The sequence below is a fragment of the Hippoglossus hippoglossus genome, chromosome 4 (assembly GCF_009819705.1).
Source record: "Hippoglossus hippoglossus isolate fHipHip1 chromosome 4, fHipHip1.pri, whole genome shotgun sequence".
Taxonomy (NCBI): Eukaryota; Metazoa; Chordata; class Actinopteri; order Pleuronectiformes; family Pleuronectidae; genus Hippoglossus; species Hippoglossus hippoglossus.
In genome coordinates this window covers 19484222-19502525 of record NC_047154.1, presented here as the reverse complement: position 1 = coordinate 19502525, position 18304 = coordinate 19484222, and the positions used below count along the sequence as shown (strand labels likewise).

The 18304-nt window shown below is 40.7% G+C and overlaps 1 protein-coding gene across 2 annotated transcripts in view; it reads right to left on the bottom strand.

The window, feature by feature from the left end:
• Positions 1-13734, bottom strand: part of kank3 (KN motif and ankyrin repeat domains 3) — a 29286-nt gene extending 15552 nt beyond the window's left edge. For both annotated transcript variants that reach the window (XM_034583780.1, XM_034583782.1), the window contains exon 1: positions 13599-13734. The gene's annotated coding sequence lies outside the window, so the exon portion shown is untranslated. The remainder of the gene's footprint in view (positions 1-13598) is intronic.
• Positions 13735-18304: the final 4570 nt, after the last annotated feature.

The window sequence follows — 18304 nt, the reverse complement described above, 5'->3', positions numbered from 1 at the left end:
TGCGTTGTTCTTTAGAATCTATGACGACAAACTGAGTTCATGTTACATTGTGATTAAGTTTGAATGCAGTACGACAATCACGAGGTTTCTGAGCTTTGTGAAACAATGTCAATAATAATAATGTAACTGTGACGACCACTTGAATGAAAAAACTAACCAGTGGACGACAACATAACTTAATCTGACCCTAATACCAATAGTAGCTGCATCCAATGCTTCTTTATCTTATGAATTAAGTGGTACAGTCACTGAAGTATCCAGAGTTTCTGCGTTTGACCAATTAGTCCCATTCTGCCTAACAAACACTGCCACTTAGGTTTGGAGAAGTGGAGCTCCACACAAGGACCTAATTCAGTCCCTGGTTTCCTGTTGAAACGCAGCTTTAGAGCCTTGAAGAGGTTCTTGGTTCCCTGGGATAGTTTCTGTGGCCGAAACACCCTGTTGGTGAGAGCACCATTATAATTATCAACAGATATGACAAAACCATGACCCACATCATCAATGTAAACGGACTCAAACTGTGGTCAGAGCGGCAAACCATGTGAGCAGCTCACTTTACATTCAAACCACAACACTGTGTGTTTTCTTTGTCATGTAAGATTTAATTCACTTGACCTCGACCTGTTGACTTCCAGCAGACTCAGGACATTTATTTCTATAACAATCTCCGATGGATCAGCGTTTCAGTGACCATAAGTGTTTCCCCTAAAAATAGAATTTGTTATTCATTCGGTTTTTCCTCGGGTTCGATGGGAACATGTGACGAGCACCCGGACTCAATTGTGAGCTTTTACTGTAGAAGAGGACACTGAGTCGTCCTGCAGTCAGTTCAGTTCATGGCAGAGGAAATGTTGTGCTGGCTTGAGGCTCGGGGCCATGTTTTGAAACCGTGACCTCATCCCCAACGCCACCCTTTTCACGAGAGGGGAAGCCAGAGAGGCAGGGGGGGGGACAGGGAGGAGAGTGAGTGAAAGCCGACATCCTCCCTCACTGACAGCAACTTTCTGACCACTTTACATGAGAAAAAGGCCCATTCAGAAATCTGGACCCACACACAAAGAGACAGATACAAACCACCAATACTGGCCTCCAGTCTGATGCATACCATGCTCACATACACACTTTGTTTATTATACTTCCTCAGACATATTTCTTATTTTAATACTACAATTAGTTTTAGGCCGTCGGCTGATTAGACGATGTCTGGATTATTGTGGATAAACATAAAAATCTTCTTAGAAACCACAGAACAAAGACGCTCCTTGTAACCGCAAAAAACGTGCCTGAGAACACTCACGTTTTTCATTTTCATCTCTACCAAAGAAACCCAGTCTTGTTACAGTCTAAACTAACTTTTTGTTGTTAGTCTAAACAAAAAAAAGTTAGATACAGCCCTAGACGAGCTACTGATTATTACACAAGATTCAATATTGGTACGATTTAATTTGCTTCTTATGAAATATGCTTACTTCAAGGTCCATTTAGTAGCCATTAGTGCTTTCAATCATGACTTCAGCAGAAGAACCGCTACTGAATTAACCTGAAGCCTTTTCATAAACAACTCAGATGACGACAACTGATGTGAAGAGGTCGGAATCTGCTTTCGAGACAGTAAACAAGTGAACAAGCAACCGCACGTTGTGGATATCTTTATGGATATATTTCTATCGCTGTGCGCTACATCTCATGTTGCCTTGCTCTGATTGGGTGTCTTATTGTTCTGTGATAATCGACGATAACGCCCACTGATAATTGGAAATGTACTGGAGAGGTCTGACTCAGAGGCCAGATCCCGTGGGGAGGCTACAACTGCACGTTTTCTCTTGTTGTGGTTACTTGTCGTAAATAGTTGTCAAGGGTGCATGATGTGTTCAATGTCTGCTCTGTGTAAAATTGCCGCATGCACAGGAGGTTATTGAAAAAGTGAAAGGAACAGACTGAACTGAGCAGTCGCTTAGAGTTGATATTATCTCTGGCTGTGAGATATGACTCCCTGGAATCTAAAGCGAGCTAACAGCTAACCAGGACATGTGTTTACAATTAAGCGGATTAGTTGCACTAAATATAATTTAATCAAAGAAACAACAGTGTTGAAAAGGAAGTTGTAAAAGAAATCAAATCTGCAGCATTAATCATATGAAGTGCTTTCTGTAACATTTGTATTCATCTGATGTAACTGAGCGGACAGTGGTTAGCACTGTCCCCTCACAGCAGGTTCCGGGTTGCATGTTCTCCCCTCGTCTGTGTGGGTTCTCTCCCAGTACTCCCACTTTCCTCCACAGTCCAACCACATGCAGATTGGGGTAAAGTTAATTGGACGTGAATGGTTGTTGTTCTCTTTGTGTTGGCCCTGAGATACGTTGGTGAAGATCTAACCCGCCTCTCGCCCGATGTCAGCTGGGATTGGCTCTCGCTCCCCTCAGAGGATAAGCAGTATAGATAATGGACGGATGATGTAACTGAATTGAGAATCAAACTGAAAATAAAAGAAAACGATTCCAGACTCAGAATCAAACTACAAGATAAGAGTCAAGATCCTCGCCTCAAGTTGAGATTGTTTTTACGATGCCAATGTCAAGATTTAACCTGAACTTATCAGTTGCTTTCTACAACAGGATCTCAAAGCAATTGTCCTTTTTCCAAAACTTTTGACTCTCATCCCAGTTAATCTAAAACATGAACCCAATTTATAATCCAGGACTCAATCTGTTGTGGAGGGAAGATGAAGATTTCTTTCATGCCTTCATCCTCATGAGGCCATTCAGGCCTGGAACACGGGCCTCTCTGCTGCCGGGATAAATCTACAGTTTCCTGAAGGGAAGCCCTCTACCCCCCAATAAATCCCCCTCACACATATATATACACACACACACATCCCTACATGCCCTGTGTGAGACCTCCCATTGTCTCCCAGTAGGAACTTGGTAGGGGAGGGGGCGGGGGTCCTGCCAGGAAACCCATCGGACTGTCCTGAAAGCTGCTTCCTGGAGGCAGCAGGAAAACACACACACACACACACACACACACACACACACACACACACACACACACACACACACACACACACACACACACACACACACACACACACACACACACACACACACACACACACACACACACACACACACACACACACACACACACACACACACACACACAGAGACAGAGAGAGAGCACATCCTGCAGCCGACATCACATGATGCATCACACTGACGTTAGATAACACGTTATCACTTTTGGTGAGAACTCGGGTGTGTGTGTGTGTGTGTGTGTGTACACTGAAGCTCACACACACAGCAGCGCTCTGTCACCTCCATACACACGACTCTGCCACCACATGCCATCTTTCCCCGATCTCTGCATCATATCTACATCATACTTCACATCGTCAACATCGAGTGAGTCCCACTGTTCAGACACAAAAAATATTCCTTAATCAAAATCAGGTTGACTTCAAACATCACGTGTCCTTCCTCTCCTCCCTCTTCCTTCCAGATTCTCCAACACAATCACGCACATTCAGCCTCCACAATGACGCATTGTGCCTCTTTGTGGCGACGCTGTTTTCGAACAGTTTAGTGAGGCCTCCCAGCCCGCCCCCCCTCGTGTCACAAAATGTCACAGTGAATTGAATAAAGTTGCTGGGGAACTCCAACAGTTGGACAGTTTCAAGATGAAGAGGCAGTGTCTGGTGGTGGAGCGCTGGAGGCTCAAACTTCTAATGAAGACGCACCACTGTCCAGGACTGTTGACTTCCAGTGACATCTATCCACTGCTTCATTCTGAAATATTTTGGATGAAAAAAGTTTGCCTTCAAGTGCATTACTTTTACAATGATTTAATTACTTTCCATTACTTAATGAATTATGTTAAACTCTGTTATTTATCCTCCTGTACACATGATCATAACAATATTAGGGGTTTATTTGATTTCCTGCAACTGACTCTTATCGCAACACTTGAGTCTTGTGACACTTTAGCTTCTGGTTCTCTGAACTCTGCGGAGGTGGGATGTTTACCATTAACCGTTTCATCGTTAGCGTCTATCGTTAGCGCCTGAGAGGTTATTCTCCGCCAGAGTAAACAGTCTGTCCCCAGTCTGACCCGACAGTATGTGGACATGCTGTTTCTCAATAAAACCCAGTAGACAAGCTGCCCACTATGCTGAGGACTGACATAGACCTGGCCTCTTAATAAATGTGGATCACGGTGATTTTCCACTGAAAATGCTCAGTTAGATCTCATGTGAACTGGAGCGACTGCATGCCCATCGTGGAAACTTGTGACGGGGTCGGATGACCAAAGACGGTCACAACTTTATGGATGTTTTCACAGTTCACCAGGCCATCAAAGCAGGATTTTTCAGGATATATACATTTCCAGGATGTCCAAGTGCAGAAGTCATTTAGCTAATATTCCAAAAACCCGATGAAAATCAGGATAATAATGTGAGTGTAAATACACACAGTGACTGGTTTCCAATTTGTTTGAGTCCAAAGAAATCTGTGGTCTTATTTTGTCTCTTTTAGAATAGAATTGTATTAGTTAATTTCAGTAAATTAGACTCTCATATAGGATGGTTAATCCAGCATCAACGCAGCTCACGCAGATCCCAGTGTACGTTACCTAAAGTTCTTGTGCACATTCCATCTTATTCTCACTAATAAACAAGACCCCAATGTACTTAAAATTAAGCACTTGAGGCAGAAACGTGTTCCCAACCAGAAGCTGTCAAACCACCATTTTCTGGCAGAGCACCATAGACTCAAGAGTTAGAGATGATGACCCTCATTACAGCTGCTTCACACGGAAAATCACCCAACGGCACACTGCTGGTCATGGTCCAATATGAACAACAGAACTTTAGGACTGTGCACCAGTTGTAGGCACTTTAGATGTTTGGATTCTTATCCATCGCGTAAAACCATCTGTTCAGTCCCAGTTCATTCTGGAGCATGACGACAACCCCAGACATTCAGCGAGAGTCACACAGAACTGCAGCGTCAAGAGGAATAAGAAGTCCTGCAGCAGACGGTACGACCCCCACAGACCCTGAACATCACGGAGTCACATGAACAGACAGAAGACACTGAGACGGATTAAACAAGAGGAGGAACTGTGGTTAATTCTCCAAAGTAAAGCCAAAAGGCCAAGTAGACCTTGAAAAAGTCCTTCAGCAACTCAACATGCTCATTCATTCATCGAGCTGAATGTTCATACATTTCATTTAGAGTCTAACCTTCTTTTTTTTTGCATGTTCTCTCCAGAGATGAAGGAATACAGAAACAATTTGCATTTGTTGGGGAAAACTGCACTGTGGTTTTACATCCAGTAAACATGGAAAACCACAGGACCATAGACCTGACTGTAAAGGCAACATTGTGCGTTTCTTTCTGGAAACAATGACGTTGGCGTCATTTTACAGCCTGAAAAGCTGCAAACAGCACGCACTTCATATCTTAACAACAACAGCAGCAGCAGCAGCATCCAGTCAGCTGAGGCTGAGGCAGACCTATGCCTGCCGGCTGGCCGTCCCTCCCTGGAACAAAGCAGTGCTCACAAATCGAGTTTTCCCCAATTAGCCAGTTTCCAGCCCTGATGTCACGTTGCACTTCGGACCAAACACACCTTGTTTTCCAGATTTGTTTCCCCAACATGACAATCGAACCATAGAAGTTTCTTTATTCGGCTCAAATATCAGCAGCATTTGACCAAATTTGTCATCAACTTTCTCTCCTTTCTCCTGTTTTCTCTACTAACAAAAGCTTTTTGTGTTTTCCAGACAGACAAATAAAGAGGTGAGCCAGCTCAGAGCGTCTTAAAGTTTGTCTAAGTTGACCTAGATTTGTGTTTAGGAGACTGTGACCCATTTGTCTCTGTTACAACAGTAGCCACAGGAGCCTCCAGATGTTTGATTTGCATAAATACGGAACAAGACCAGATGTCCGCCTCTGCTGTTTTCTGCCAAGAAACATCTTAAATGTGTGTCTGTTATCGTGTTATTTCCTTCACTGCAGGAAATTATACCAGTTCAGCATCTCTTTGATGAAGAGGGTCGTGGTAATGACAAGGCAGAGGATGTGTGCAGGTCTTTGAAATGTCTGCCGGAGCTCCTGAGAACACACCTTCATCATCGCTGAGTTGCTCCTGTGGAAAATACATGTTTGTGGGCTCTAATTCAGTTTCCCCGATGTAGGGAATCACCGAGCCTCTCAGATTCAGGCTGCTCATTATTCCTGTACTCCCAGTGAGATGCAGTTCGATGTCTGCCAGAGATTGCGAAACTTAATTAAGCATTTGGTTGATGCCCTGCAGTCGACTCTGAGACAATGATTTCACCCAAATGGCAAAAGACCGTTAACATTTACTTTGGCTTTTATTCAAATCAGTGTTGCTGCCTTAGATTATTTATTGATTTTCTTTTCTCCTTGTTTTTGCAGTTTCAGTTTCATGTTCAGTATAAAAGGCAGAAGAAGTTGTGACTTGGCTTCATCACTGGTTACTTCATGAGGAATTACAGCTTTACATGTCAGTTATAAGACATTAATAAGAACTACTAGATTGTAAAATCCTTCTGTTTGGGTTTTCCTCATTATAGCATCACATGTTTTACCGATACTATCAAGTGTTTTTTTTAAAAAGCAGCAGATCATATGGACTACGGTTAATTTTAGAGCTGCAACAAGTGATTATCTTCATGATCAATCTGCAGATTAGGCTGATGATTTCCACTAATACCTGCAGGTGACTCACCTGAAGTGCAAAAATCACAAAGGGCAAATAAGAAAACGGATTTTGTCAGCATTTCCTTTTTGTTAAAAAAACAGCCAGTTCATCCGCGCCTCCATGTTTTGTGATTTGTCATCGTGTTTTGGGAATTGCTGTTGTGTGTTGTGATTTGCACGTCATGGCTACTGTTATTAATTACTCAACAATAATAATAATATAATAAAATTATATTTGCTCTTATTAATGGTTTGAAACTGATCTTTAAAAAGAGGCGGGCTTAAGTTATTCGCCATAATAAAACCACTCGATATCACCTTTAATCCCAAACAGAAAGTAGCACCAGCATTATCATGCTACATAATATTTTAACGCTACTCCTCAAAGATAAAATAAACAAAACAAGACATGGAAGTTAGAGAAATAAATAATATTATATAAAAGACTGTTTTCATTTGCAACTGTTTCATTTCAGCACTTAAAGCTGGTGTTGGGACCTTGTTCTGTCGTCCTCTATGACTTCATAGGGCAGTGGAGCTTTTCCACAGGCTTCTCTGTGCTAAACACAACATTTGCTCCATTATGAGCCGGTGAACAGAGGTGATCTCTGTGCTGCAAGGGTTTTGGGAAACCAGGCCCATGTTTCAGAGTGTGAGACTGAAGTTCAAGGCCTCACAGAGTCGTTCCTCTGGCATCAGATTCAAAAGCAGAAACAGTGCGGACGTTTTCAAGACGGCGACAGAGAAAGTCTGAATACAACCACAGAACTTTCATTGTTTGAGCCAATGAAGGGAAAGTTGGGTTAAAAGGTTTCTGGCATCACAGTGACTTGCAGTCAGCGTTTCCAAAAGCTGTCGTGGTTTGGTGCTTTCTGGGCGAAGCCGACGGTTTAGGCAGAGCAGGAATCTGATGAGTTTGGTGCTAACGCCACAAGAGTCTAAACTTTTTCAGCATTTTCACTTTTTACCAGTCAAAAGAACATTTTAAGATTGATTATTACTACCTATAAATAAAACTTGTTTCTTGCCTGGTAAAGTAAATAAATTCCCCCAGATGCTGCAAAACTCCTGCAGTGTCTGGTTATTTTGGTGTTTTCCCAAACTGATCTCAGTGCACCGAGTTTGATTAGTGTCTCTTTCCCAAGCCCTGACACTACTTGAGTTAACGTTGGTATTTTTAGCCCCCTGCTTTTCATTTGGTGTTTCTCAGGCAGGGGGGGAGATAGCACAGGGAGGAGCGCGTGATTGGACCACAGGGGTAGACCTCAGTGACAGTCACGTTTAAATCCATACTGTGGTCAGCAGTTTGTTTTCCTGGGCATTTTACATTCTTGAGCATCAACTGCTCGTAGGCAAATGTGACCTCAAGTGTGAACCTGCCACAACATAAGAGACAGTTAGTGTAAAATTAGGTTGTACTGGTTCTGGTTGTATTGAGTTTTCTCTCAGCTGATTAAAAGATAAAAACTACTGAAACAGTTAATTTCAGTGTTGCACTGGCTGTTTCTTCATTATGATTTCATTGTAGTTCATCTTATGTCTCACATGCACCATCCTGCTGCCATAAATCCCTCCTACACCACCAGATTAGTTTTAATCCACTGCTCAAAACAGAGGTAGTGAGTGAGTAGCAGCAGCTAATATCCACAGTATGCTGAGATTTAAAAAAAAATATGTAATTGTATATTTGAGAACTAAATATATATATTTTATAGCACGGACTGAGCGTCACAGACATGGTGAGTAAGTCAAAAAGAATGAATGCACAAACTGCATTATTGGATTAGGCCTTTTATGCAAGATACAGTATGTGAAGTGTATGCACAGCTCCTTATTCAGTAAGGTCTTTCTTTATTTTACGTTGGCTCTGTAGCTTTAACCAAAGAAAAATCTGTGAATTCATTTTTCCATAGAAATAGATAATAAAAGCTTTTGTTGCAGATTAAACTGTGCTACATTGAAAACATAATATATACACTTTTCAAATATCTAATACATAAAATGCTGAAGTCCCACGGTTTATGAAATTTACTTATTTGTTTAGAATCAAACGACTTGCGACGAGACAGGGGTCAATCAGACTTCAGCTGGGACCAGGGCCCCCTTTGGCCCGACCCCTGGATCCGCCCTTGTTGAGACCACAAAATAACATTTTATTCTCCATCTCTAAATGTGCCTCCTAATTTTCTGATCACCCTAAATGCTTTATCTTGAGATTTATTGCTTTTATTCTGAGATACAAAGATGTCGTTATTACAAGCTCTCCCAAACTATTAAACTATTTTTTGGAAAGGAAAGAATGTAATTGATTGAATTCATTGAAAAGCAGAGAGGGATGACCTGACGATAAGATCAAGTGAGGACAGTCTGCAAAAACATGAATCTGTCATGAGACGATTTTTTCCTAACAAAACACACTCAAATCTCTGGAAAATTTAGTAAATAACTCGTGATCCTGAGACTGTCGGGGTAAATACAATTATGCTGCACAAAACTCCTGTAAATGTCACAGTACCACCCAACTTCAGCCAGAAAAGACACAGTTTAACGTACAGTACGACCTGTGGTTAACAGTAATTGTACAGGGTCTCTGTTAACAACAAACTAAAGCTGCTCTCAGACACTGAATTCAGTTTGTTTTCTTGACATTTTCCAGAGGGGCTGTATGTGAGAATGCAAGCAGCCGAGTTAGTTGCTCCGGACATTTTCCAGAGCATGTTGATGAAAACTGAACTGAAAAAAATATTCTAATTATACAAATACTTCAGGATGAAAAGAGGAGCCACACATGAAGAAGACGCGGACGAAGAGGTCAACTTGGAAGGAGATGGAGATTTGAGAGTTTCTGGTGATAACAGCAGATGTTGGTGTCAAAGTGCTGTAAACAAAAACACGTGGTTTCTGCATGTGAATGCTCTACCAGGCTCCGCCCCTTGCCTTAGCGCTCTGGACACGTTTCTGTTGTTGTGGACGCGCCTGAGCCGGAGACTCTCCAGCTGCGCTCCTCACATGTGAAAGGGAAACTCCAGACCCGTGTCCGGACCCCAAAACGCCTTCAGGCAAATCAAATGTTTTTCTACTTTGTGAAAACTAGGACTGCGTAGAAAACTCTGCCGCGTCTCTCAAACACCCCAAGCTGAACCTCTGCAGAGCTTCTCCTGCTTTCAGTGTGTGGAGCTACTCCATCAGGGAATCGGCCATGAAGCAGAAAGAGGCAATTTCCATTTTCAAAGCCTGGATGCCTGCTAATTAAGATGAAAGCCTCCTGCTATCAGGTTTCACACGGGCTCCACACTTCAAACTAATTGTTGCCTCAGAGAAAGAGGCTTGAAGTTTAAAAAGGTAAACAAACCTCTGCGAACTTCCAGGAAGAAGAGAACATGTTTAAACATTAGAAGAAGAAAAAAAACGTCCTTCAGTTAATGTTGTGATTGTAAAACAGCGGACATCAACTAAAAGCTTTAATCATTGATCAAATACAGTTTGGCCTCAAACTGATAAACACACAGCTCTGATTTTAGGTGGAAGAGTTGTTGCTGCACACAGAAAATGTAACTCCTCTGATTCAGCTTTGGACTCCTACAACACAGTCAGAACCACAAACTGCAGTTTTTTACAGAATTATAGAACCAGAGATATTGTCAGTTATAATCCACACATTGTTCTTCCTTGTCAAAACCTGGTGCCTACGTTACCCACAATGCAACTTGACACATGACAGTTTATGTGTTATGTGTTGTGAGTTGTTCTATAGCATGTGAAACAGGACATAAACACATCAAATTAGTTGACTCCGTTCTATTAGTGGTGGATTTTATTTCAATGTATTTGTATTGTATACGTTTTTCTTTTTTGTCGTCAGTGTCAGAAATTCCCTGTATCTCACACTGAGGATTATGAGTCGTCGTCGTTTTTCCCCATAGGGCTGCTCCTAATTACTCTTCGACTGATATGACATGATCTCTGGAATCTCTGGAGTTCCCCTTCAACTTAATCAATGCTACTTCAAAACTGCTTTCAATTCAATTTCACATTCAGGATAAATAAGAACCGAGTGAGGCGATGCCAGTAAAACGTTCACAAGACGCTCAGATTTACAAACCAGACGACGATCTTCAGAGACATGGTGAGGGAGACAAAAAGAAACAAGCTGCAGCTGGACTCATGCTGCGTTCACATCACATGGGATGTGGAATTGTACGTTCGCATCATTGGAAAACTCTTTGATTGAATCTTTTAAGTTTGTCATGTGATAGTAGAGCTGTGTGAGGATAAAAAAAAAAGTATTGTTTCATAACAGCCTCTGTTGTTTATTTCACTGTGCCACAAATCACACTTTGTAGGAATTATTTTTCATACTTTGGGTGACGCTTTACTTTTTACTTCCCAAACAGGAAATTTGCAATAATGCAAAACAGAAAAAACATGGATGGGAATCAATGCAACACTGAACAGAGTCATTCAGAACAGTCACAACAGAACGAGGAGCTGGAACCAGATAGAGGTTCAACTTCTGTAACACAGCTTGGGTGTGAAAAGTCCCACATAGACCAAAAAACTATTTCTATGTAGTCAAAACACCACAAATCTCTTTTACCACCTTCACAATAATCATGTCTAGAGATGAAAACTACTAACGTACGGTCGAGTGCTCAAAACTGACTCAAGACTTCTCAGAAGGCTTTTGCCTGCGACACAACAAAGGGCAAAGAATCACAAACATGGAAGGAGATAACGGCTGCGAAGACATGACCGAGATAAACACGTGTGAAAAGGTAGAAGTAACGAACAACGTTATCTGTATCGTTATCGAGAGGTAAAAATCAGGACATGAGATTGTGGTCGTATTGCAAATCCCAAAGTGATGATTGACATAAATATTAGATTCATAGAAGAAAGACTGAAACTGAAGCAGAGTTTTGCAAACCCACTATACTGCCTATTGAACCAGCCAGTTTTGCTGTTTACTCTTGAGCCCTGACTTGAGCACTAGCGTGTCCGTGTTGTCTTCTTTTCTCGCTGCATCATGTCTCTGCAGCACGTCGAGTGACTCTCAGTGTCGAGGTTCTAAAATTAAAAGCACTGGTAATAGCTCTAAAAATATGGCAGCATGTAGTTTATTAAGCAGCGGGACCCACGAGCAGGAGGAAATCGAATTTAGCGGTGATTTAATAAACTGTGCTCAGTCTGTTCTAAGTTGTAAACAAGGTGAGAATGTATGAATTGAAAAGTGTGTGTGTGTGACAGGAAAAAAAATAAACTAACAGCACTAACACTCGTGTCAGACAGAGCAGAGAGTAAATGTCCAGAGTATCAGACACTGACCCCCCCCCCCCCACACACACACAGACACTCAGCCACCTCCAACTAAACTTACAGAGCATCTATTTTTGAGGCGACTGCAGTAAGTCAAACCCCAGGCTCCTGTTGCAGAAGCACTTTCTCCAGAGGGAGCTCCAGAAAACTCTCAAGAGCTGAACACCGACTCAAAAGGACGATTTTATCTCTGCTCCAGCAACAGAACAAAGGAGCTGCCATCGTTTTACCTCAGAGGTCTCGACTTAAGATCCTGATTTCCTGCATTTCTCAGAATCTCATTCCACAACCCATCAGATTTAAATTCCTCCTCCTCTATTCATCCCGTCATTAATTGTTTTTGGGACTTGCACCAAAGCCTGGATGGTGTTTTTTTTTTTTTACCTTTTACGTCATTGTCAGGTATTAACCTCAACCGCAGCTTCTGGAAACAGCTGGACGTGACCTCCTCTGCAGGTTGTGGTTAATCAGACTTAACATGATATTGTGTCTGCGTCACTATCGGCCGAGCCAACGTCAGAACATCCACAGCTTTCAAAACTCTGCTCTGGAAAACCGAGGAGGGCGAGAGGACGCACGTCGTAATAACAGACACTTCTGACAATAGAGGGGGGGAAGGAGGGGAGGGGGCTTTCCTTCCAATGTACAGCCTCACCCACAACAGTGTCTGAGAGAAAAACACTTCATTAACAAGGCACTTTTCGAAGAAGGAGCTAAAAACAAATATGGGCTCTAAAGGAAAAGAGGGAGAGACAGAATAAGGTGAATTCAGTAAAACTAAAAGTATCAAATCAATAAGAAGCCAAAGGTTAAATCTGTTTGAAGATATATATATATATATTTTTTTTTTAAATGAACAGATGTGTCTTTAATGAGAAGTTAGGGAAGTCCCCCCCCCCCCCCACAGTTGTGCAGCAACAACCACAAAAGAACAATATTTAATTTCTCCAGAGAAAACTGTAATCTGAAATTATAGATAAGGACACGTTTCATCTCAGACTGTCGCAATGAAAACACCAGTTTCCTTTTGTCGTGCTGTGTCGTAGAAATGACTTTTTTAGGTGAAGCACTGTTTTCAAAGAGATGTCAAATAAGTTCGAGAAAATCCTAAAATAATTAATTAAAAAACTAATATTAGCCGTAAGTGACAGAGTTAAAGTCAAAATACTGAAGGAAAACACTTGTAAGAAGAACTTTAAAAATAAAAGTGGACATTACAACACTATAAAACCAAATAAACCATAAACTCGTTGCTGTGAGACACTAGATATCCTGCACACGTTCCTGCAGCCAAACATAACTTACATTAAGTTTGTATTCCACCTTGTATAAAGTTATTTAAAAGTCTATAAAGTTGTTACAGTCACTAAGGAGACAATAACATTGGCTGTGATCGATAAATCAGCAGAACTCAGTGAGGAGGTTTCGAACCAAAAACCCACGGAGCGTGAATCGGTTTTAAAGTTTCCTGAGAGAGTCGATCAGTCAGGAACTAATGAGATAATCAATCAGCATCATGTGTGGTAATCGATCCCTCGGGCTGTTGGCTCTTACCTTCTGGCTTCTGCTCGTCCGGTCACACTGAGTCTGCTCATGACTTTCAGATGAAGGTAGGGAAAGTTTGGGAGGAGAAGAAAATCACACACACACACACCCACACACACACAGTCACACACAGACTCACACACACACACCACTGTCAAGTTAAATACACGTGTCCGGTGTGGGATTTCAAAATAAAACTTTGACTTCAACTTTGACATTTAAAAAAAATAAATTTCAATTTCTCTACCACCTTTCTAACAGTCATTGTGTGTGTGATAATGAATGAAGACCTTTCTGTTGGATTTCTTCTAGAACTTGTGCTGTAGTTTACGGTGGCCGAGAGAGCTCAACACATGCAAATAGAAAATAACACGAGAAAATGTCCGTCCCATTCCCCTACTATTCCTACAAAAGAGCAGACACCACTTTGTAGGATTTTAGTTTTTCTCGTGTTTTGTCTCCTGTTGTGTCTTTGTAGTAGTTTGCATTTGTTTTGGGGTGTTTTTGTTTTGCAGATTCCATGTCTCTTGATATAATAATTTTCCATCTATCTTCACTCAATTTGTATTTTGTGGTCATTTAGAATCTATTTGTACTCATGTTACATATCCTTGTAGTCAGTTTGTGTCTGTTTGTGGTTGCTTAGCATCTGTTTATTATTTTGTGTCTATTTCAGTCTGTTTGTTTCTCTTTGAATTTGTTTATTTAACTTTCCAACAAGAAGTATATAAACTGTCTCTTCCTACATTCCCGTGGCCTCATTTTACCTTGTGCCCCACAGGCCTGTTCAACAATTCATTCATAATACTCCCAATGACACTGATGTTATTACAAATAAGGTAATAATGTTTCCAATCTTTCAGTACCATTTAGTTTTTAATATTTGTTTCAGTAAAATATGAATGTCATATTTTGCTAAATACCAACCTGCTTGTGCTGTTTCCTCCTGTGGGCGTGTGTCCATGTAGCACACGTGTGTCCATGTAGCACACATAATGTTTCAGTGTCAGCGGACATGAGAATGTGACCAAAATAAAGGAGGAGAATGATTGAAACATTTTTCTGTCGTTGGCTTCTGTGTGCTTTTATTGTGAAAGCAGAATCATGCCTGTTCCGGTAACTTCCTGTCTAACTTTGTTGTTTGACTCAATGACAGACAGCTGGATCCTCCAATGAAAAACAACATCTGGAGCCTGTGGGCGGTGACGACAGAGGGGCGGGGCTTTCACCAGTTTAGTCAAATGGCGCCAAAGTGACGAGAAGCCTCATTAGATTTATATATAACCTTTATATAATCCATTTGGACCCACATTTACATTATGAAGTTTAGGATAGACAAGTAAAATTATTAATATAGTATTGAATAGATATAGTATCATATCGTATAGATATACTATAGTATAGATTAAGTATATTATGTATATAGAACACTAGTATGTATACATTGTATCATATAGATATTGTATAATACAGGTGTAATATAGTACAGTATAGACATAGTATAGTATCTATACTTTACACCAAAGATTTACTTACGTCAGCCTCATAAATCTACATGTTTGGTAGTTTGTGTTCAGGTTTTTGACGGATGGTCAAACAAAAAAGAAAAATGTGAACTTGTTAACTTGAGCTTCAAGAAATAAAGACATTCTTCCCTATTTTCTGACATTTTATAAACTGAACAATGAATTGATTATCAAAAAAACAAACATTGTGAGGTATTGATGATGAAAGTAATAATACAGTAATTTGATCAAACACATCATAACAAATGAGGTTAATATAAGTTTCCCAATTTTGCCTGGTTGCTTATCCAGTTGAAAACAGAAAACGTGTTAATATAGAAATAAACATCTGGGGGTTACCCTAACCCTACACCGAACACTGATAAGAAGTATACATGTACTGCAATATCCGCCATCCAGCACCTGGGGGCGCTGTTGTATTATATGTTTGAAACTATCAGAGGATCGTGGCACTTGACACCAACCACACAAGCTGCTCTATTACACTGGAGTTTTCTACTGAGAGACTGTAAACAAGTCTGGGAACCAGCACAAGATAAACAGTCTGAATCCTCACACAGGGGAGGACGTTAGGTTGGATTAATTAAACTAAACTAAATCGTCACAGTGAAGTTGAGATGGTTCAATTAAAAAATACTTCATTTTAATCAGTCACATTATAAACAGAGTGTGAGCTCATCTACACCTGTTACAGAATGTCACAAAATGTCCTGTTGTCGGTGTAATGACGGTGACATGAGTGAAGGTGAAACTACAGACGTGACATAAGAAGATTTATGTTATTTCTGGGCCTCATCATGTGGACTCACTGTCTAAATGCAGCACAACACATAATGTTTAATTCTGTGTGTGTGTGTGTGTGTGTGTGTGTGTGTGTGTGTTGCTCTGGGAAACACAGACATTTTTATTTCCTTTGCCAAGGAGATTTAGTTTTGTCTACGTTTGTGTGTTAGCTTTCAGGATTACACAAAAAGCACTGGACAGATTATCACAAAACTTTGTGGGAGGATGTGGGACGGATCAGAAAAGAAAACATTCAATTTTCTCGCAGCCCAGATCAGGAGGCAGATCCAGGATTCTTTTTCATTTTCTTTGACATTGTGAAATAGGGTCTTTTCCATCATTTTCATTGATTTCTCAGAGACTAATTTGTGGGTCTTCAAGAAAATAAATCTGGCGTCTGATATTTACTAGTGCAAATAAAAAACTGGATCTAGTAAAATGACATGTGGTTTCATGAGAGGACTGTTGGTCCTTGGCGGAGATGTGCCTTCTACTGGCTGCCAGGTTTAGTTTAACTTTCCACTGCCTGCAGCTGAAATGGTTTCGTTTTGACTGTTAAAGCTATTTAACAAGGCCCATATTCAGATGATGTCATCGAGATCATAACATAAACAGTCTTCATCTTTCACATTTTGTTTTGACAGTGGGGTGAGTCCGGAAGAGCAGGATTTCAAAAAAGGTCAGATCTAGATTTTGTTCAACTCTGAGAAAACATTTAGATTATACTGTTTCATTCGGTGCATTAAAGATAATGTAGCAAACATCAAATTCAGTCTTGATTTTTGAAGACAGTGATTTGACAATGAAATCTAACTCATGGTAAATGTAATGCTTTTTTAGAAAAGCAAATAGAAGAAGAAAAGCAAAGGTAACTATGGGTCTCAGGAGAGTGTTTACCTCTGCCAAGGCCCAACTGTCTCATTAAATATAAAGCTGCACCAAAGTTTACACATTCTTAGATATCAGTTCCCTAAATGTGTCAAGACTCGTGAATTATTCTCTGGGAAAACAAGGGAAAATGTTGAACATCTTGCAAATCCTGGATCCGTCCCCTGATCTGAATCTGCACCAACATTTAATGGGTTCTTCTTCTGACCCAAACCACATCTTTCCACCAAGTGTTGTGGTAACCCGGTCATTTGGTTTTCTGTAATCTTAATCCTAAACTCATAAACACACACTCAAACCAACCAACAACTAACTGAATTGTCAAATTAAGTATTTTATTGTGTTAAAGGTATCGAATCTGGTTTGATTTTTCCACTGTTACAAAAATGAAGTCACGCTCATGGATTTGACAGATTACACCACATAAAATATGAAAGATAGAAACCCTACAGCTAACTTCAGTCTTAAAAAGTAAATATTACGAACCAAACTGTCAACCACATCTTTTTCTTTAACAGAAGTGTTGTGACTAAAACACAGCGACGCTCAGTGTGTTTAATGTGTGCAGGCTTTCACTCCACAGCTTTGTTGGACAGGAAGTCCTGGCTTTCCTGAGACCACAGGGAACAATGCAGGGATTGGCGTGTGTCCGTGACCCAGCAGGAACAAAAGAACATCCATGCATAAACGATTTAATGATCAACCTGACACTGTCAAAACACTGCGCACTGACACAGAGCCAGGAAAAGAGCTGTGAACCGCCCCACCCTGGAGAAGCTGATTCTGATCAATACTGAATCCAAGGAAATCTGTGCACTTAAAAAAAAATGCATGACAACACTGAGATTTCCATGGCAACGAGACGCAAACTCCATCTGTCAACGGTTGAATGTTGTTTGTCATCTGTTGCCTCCAAATCAGTCTCTTTGTTTTTAAGCCTCTGCACCCTCACCAGCTGTGTCTCTGTCCATCCGTCCCATTCTCGTCAACACAATATCCTAGTGTCTCATTTGTGTAAACATTCACTTGGACTCAAGCATGATCTCAACTTGTTCTCAGGTCAAAAGTCAAGTTCACAGCAGAAAACACATTTGTCATGTCGTAACTAAAAGATGTACACACTGTGATATATATTGGGAAAAAAATTGAAAATAAAAAAAACTAAAATAAGGATGGAGCATGCATCTTCACCTCCTTTTCACCAATCATGAGTCGGTCTCAGATGTCAATCATGACATGTCACTCCATTTTTTATTGCATCAACGAAAAGAAACTTCCTGGAAAACTTATGTAACATCAGAAACATCAGTGTGATAACAATGACCCTAAAATGACAGATATCATCTTTTAGAAAAATGCATTTGATAGATACTCTGACTTTTTCGAGCAAGGCACTGAAAGAGAACGAGTATTGGACTTGTATCTATCAAGTGGGAAGAGATTCGACTCCAGATGAATGATAGTGTTGCTCTGTGACTGCTGGACGTTTGTCATGTCCCTGAGGTTGTTTGTCATAAT